Genomic DNA, 5,323 nt, shown 5'->3' on the forward strand with positions numbered 1-5,323 from the left:
AAAAAAAAACTCCTAACTGGAAATTAAGGCACTGGGTTCCCTTCCAGCTCTGTCCTCACTTGCTCGTGTAAGCTTGGATAAATCACCTAATCTCTCATGTTTAACAGCTTTATCTATGAAATAGAAATAATATCTATCCTGACCCAGGAGCATATTTATTGTAAACATTTGGTAATGGAAACTTAATTCAGCTGGTGTTCAGGACACTGGCTCTAGATTCAGATCTTGAAGGTTTTTAAATTATGTTACTGGAGGCCAACTTGGAGACTGGGGGAGAAGGGTCAACTCGGAGAGTACGAGAGTCCTTCACACTTACCCCACACCTAAAAAATAAATAAATAAATAAATTATGTTACTTACATGGGTCCAACCTCTGTTTCCTTTTTGATGGAATAAATAGATTAAATTACATCATCTACAATGTTCTTCCAACCCTTATATTCTTTCGTTTTTATGGCTAAAGCCACAGTGACATGATGTTAATTTGAAGGCACATTAAGAAACAGTATTGTGTGGTTCAGCTAAGGAACATTATTTTTATCAACAAAAAAGCCAAAATATAAGCTCCCTGTCAGTGCAGCAGTTGTCCTGATGGAAGAGGTGGGGCCGGCCAATGTGGGAATGGTACATGCAATTTTAAAAGCCTTGGAGGCCATTGGAGGTGGCATTGGAAACCTTCCTTCAATTCTGCAACCCCTACCACCACTCAGGCCTTGCCTGGGCCTTTGCAGTTCCTGGGATTGAGGGCCCAGAGAATTCAAGAAAATGTGAGGCAAGCTTTTGCACGAGGGCCCCAGAGGGCACCCTTGCGCCTTTCTAGACATGAAGGGGACGCAGCCCCTACAGGTCATCCCTGAAACACAGTATCACATTTCTAGTAAATACATACTTTTATTCCAAAGTTCACTGCAAATACTCGCAGATCTTGGCCAAGAATGAACTTGCCCCTTAAAATTGTAAGACATTTTTTAGCAGCCACCAAATCACTCAATGCTAAGACTCCGAGGTCACAGGATTTCATGAAAGACTTCGCTGCTTTGGATTTTAAGTTGTTGACCAGAAGTCAGTGGGAAGCGAGGCAGTAACAGTGACCATATTTGCACTGCAGTCATCTTTGTGTCCTCAAAGCCATTTTGAAAACTAAGACGTGTAGGTTTTATGAAAACAATTTGTTGATTTGGCATGAAGACAGTTTATCTTTTTTGATCTCTCATTGATTGCTTTCCTTACTAAAACCGCTTCAACTTGGAACACACATAACCTGATCAGTCCTCATAGTAGACAATGCACAGTTCGCCGCCTGTGTGGGGGGGTGTTTACTTGCACGTATATACACGTTGGTTTTGGTTTATGTTGTCTAACAGAAACCTAAATGCCTGAAGGAATTTTAATGTTTGTATCTTATAAGAATACCACATTTCCCATGCTTCTAAGAACTCAGAAACATATTTCGTGTTTAGAATAAAATCTGGGATGTAAAATTCTGAACAATGATGTAACTGATATAGTTGAACAAACGTCTGTATGGTAAGACCAAGTGTCATTGATTTGTTTGTGGAACTGAACCATTTGAAGTCAAGTGTGAAGGTCTTAGTGACTTACTTGCCAGCACTCTTTACTAGTCAGTTTGTAACGAGCTTAACATATCGAAGCCCTTCAGCATAGCTCTGGGCCTAGGACGCAAACGAAAGCGTGAGGATTCAAAGCCATACAAAACAATTCTACCAACTGCACGGCACTACACAACTTCAGTTTTTGATACCTAATCCCTCAAAGCCACGTTGAACCATACTCTGCAGCCATCAGGAGCGTAGAAGGGGAAAGGCTGAGGGATTAAGGAGTCATTACTGTGAGAGGGAAACACATTTTCTCAGCTGTTCTGGTTTCAATGAAGGGGGATTTTCCCTAAGCCCTCTGCTCCCATTCCCCTATGGAAAAGAGAGTTTCTTGTCAGGTTGGGAATTTAAAATAAATACGGCATACAGAGCTCAGTTCCACCAACTATGGGAGAGAGGCCCCTCGATCTTGGTGTCCTACCTGGTGGGACCACAGCTGGGAGACCCTCCTGGCTTCAGCACTGCTGAGAGAGTGGCTAACTCTCTTGAAGATGTGGTTAACAGTACGGATCACCTGTCATAAAGTACAATGTTTAACTTTGCCAGTACCTGGAGTTTCCACATGTCAGTCTGTATCTTCTTTCCCAAGATCCCAACCGTTTCTAACAAACCAATGAAGAATATAATTAGCAGAAACATCCTCTCAAATTTTCATACACTTTCACCTCCCCTACATCAAGCCCATACTCACCTCTGTGTACTGGTTTGAAGTGTACATGCTACAAACATACTTAACGTTAAGATAAGAAAATGGCCTTGATACGACATGAAGTAGAAGGGGTAATGTACAAATGTCTATATTTTAAACACTGCATTAAGTTCTATGGAAGTCAATTTTTGTGCAGATTCATGAATGTTTCTATTGACTTTTTTTAATTTTATTTTTCCTTTGTTTTTAACCTTATAGCTTAATTCTTTCCTAAGGACTTTTATAAAAGATTTTTTATGTTTAATTAGCTCTCTTCCTATAGACATATATTGTATCATTTTTTCAAATCAATAGATATTCTAAGCAAATACCCCCTCCTTAACACACAACAATAGCAGCTTTTCTATAGATAGCTCTTTTCTATAATTACTGGATTTCAGGTTACTAAATGGAGATGTAGAAGAGAGGTGAAATTTTTATTTAGCCCAAGAACAAGTCCAGGGGGATGTTTTAATAGATTGGCAAAATAGTTGTTTTATGATAAGTGAAGGCTTTCTCGGAGCTAGGCAATATCTGTTTAATTTAGCCCCCATGGAGGGAAGGAGCCTGTCAGTGCTTCCTCCTGATCCGTGCCTCTTTCACTTCTTTGCACCACACTCTGAAGCCATGGTCAAAAGTTCCACTTCCCCAGCCGCTGTCACTACTGGGGACCCCACCCCCGCCACATTGGACAGAAGTCATCTGGGGTGGCTGACATCCCTGAGAGCTTCCTCAATTCAAGCACACAAGTGGGTCTACAAGAAAGTCACAGTGTGACCTTCTGTTATCCATCCCTGTGATTATAATGATGCCTGTACCGTGAAGATGGAGAATCCTATTCACCTCATTGAGGGTGGGTGGTCCTGGTAGGACCTTGAAAACTACAGAAATCCTTTATTTTCTACTAGAGAAAAATTATGTCACTAGCCACTGAAGTGTTTCTAGGAAGGTCTAAACTTAATGAGTTTACATTTTTAGCCTAAACTCTGTTCTCAGGCTAGTTAGAAGTGTTCAGTCTATTTTAGTACCTATACGTCTTGAATTCCTATGCTTGTGTGTGTGTGCATGTGTGTGTGTGTGTGTGTGTGTGTAACAGATGTGAGTTGGGGATGTTAGAATTCATGCTTGCCTGAAATTCCTATATCAGATCCCTTTTGGCTCCTCCCGTAATGTACCTGGGCATCTAAATTTACTTTCTCAGGCTTTCGTTGAGAATCACAAGACTCATCATTTGCTTTCAATGCACTCCTGGTGTTGAGGTCCTCAGGTAACAACAGCTCTCTTGTCCTACTTTTTCAGGATATAACAAGGAAGGGCAATCTAAAACTTTAATAGTCTTCCTCTGACACTACTGAAGGATTCTGAAATTACAATGGAGACCAAGAGGAAATCCTTACCATGACTTGCTTCAAGGGAAAAGGAGCCAGATGTGGCAGGACCCAGCGAGAATGGAATGGAGGGGAGATGAGAAAACAGAAAACATTCTCGGGATTCAACAGGGAAAGCAGAAATGAGGTGAGAGGGAGCTTTCATCATTGTTAACCGATTTTTAATTTACTTGGCCTCTAAGGAAAAACATGAAAGCAATTCTGCTTCACGGTGCCAAGATTTTTATTTCTCTCCTTTTATGATTATTATTTACTATGAAAGTAGTATTAAAACAGCATTAATGGCATTTCTAAACATGAGGAACCTCATTTCCCATTATCCTCACACACTGCTCTTTTGGTGACCTCCCGGTCTCTCTCCCAGGAAGCCCTGGGTTCTAAAACATCCCCCCTAAATGTTTAAATGCCAGATTCTCCCTTGTTCCCACTGCTCCACAGAGCAGTTCTCTCTCAACCACAGCAGCCCCAAGGCTCTGAACACCACCTGGATGGAGAATTAAAGCTCCTTGCCCCCCTCCCCTCTTTGCCTACGTCAAGACCTCTCAGGCTCTGAAAATCATAAAACTTAAGGACATATAGCCCACCTCCTCCCCACAGTAAATGCATGTTGGCAGATCCATTGGTGAGCCCCGTGTCAGTCAGTAATGCAAAGAGATTCTAAAAGGAAAGTGGTGTTTTCTTTCCCACCTGCAGCCTCTACACCTATGTGTAACTGAAATTACTTGGTGAAACCAGTTCACCAAGTGAGTTGGTCTCAAGAGGAATGTACTTGACATATTGGGAGTTTTGATTGCTGTTTTTTCCTATCACTGTGTTTAACCATAAACTGTGGGATTTTTTTTTTTTTTTGGTCCCTTCTTATTTCTGGGAAACTTTGTAGTTTCCTTGTCCCTTTCAGATATTAGAATAGCCTCATTCACTGCTTCTCATTTTAAGTTCTGCTCTCATATTTTCCCTTCCCTGCAGTTCAGTCTTAATCTTTACCTTTTGGGACCTCTACTTCCTAAGAGGCATGGTCTGCTCTCTTCTTCCCCCCACCCCTCCTCCCGTGAGCTGTCGTACTGTTATTCAATCATTTAGTCATGTCCAACTCTTTGCAACCCCACGGACTGCAGCACCCCAGGTTTCCCTGTCTTTCACTGTCTCCAGGGGTTTGCTCAAATTCAGGTCCATTGAATTAATGATGCCATCCAACCATCTCATCCTCGGTTGCCTTCTTCTTCTCCTGCCTTCAATGTTTCCCAGAATCAGGGTCTTTTCCAATGACTCAGCTCTTCGCATCAGTGGCCAAAGTATTGAAGTTTCAGCTTCAGCGTCAGTCCTTCCAATGGATATTCAGGACTGATTCCCCTTAGGATTGACTGGTTGGATCTCCTTGCAGTCCAAGGGACTCTCAAGAGTCTTCTCCAGCACCACAGTTCAAAAGCATCAATTCTTCAGTGCTCAGACTTTTCTATGGCCCAATTCTCACATCCATACATGACTGCTGGAAAAGCCATAGCTTTGACTAGACAGAACTTTGTCAGCAAAGTGATGCCTCTGCTTTTTAACATGGTGTCTAGGTTTGTCATAGCTTTTCTTCCAAGTGTCTTTCAACTTCATGGCTGTGGTCACAGTCCTTTTTGGAGCCA

This window comes from Bison bison, unplaced genomic scaffold (genome assembly GCF_000754665.1).
Source record: "Bison bison bison isolate TAMUID 2011002044 unplaced genomic scaffold, Bison_UMD1.0 scf7180017864300, whole genome shotgun sequence".
In the NCBI taxonomy this organism is placed as follows: domain Eukaryota; kingdom Metazoa; phylum Chordata; class Mammalia; order Artiodactyla; family Bovidae; genus Bison; species Bison bison.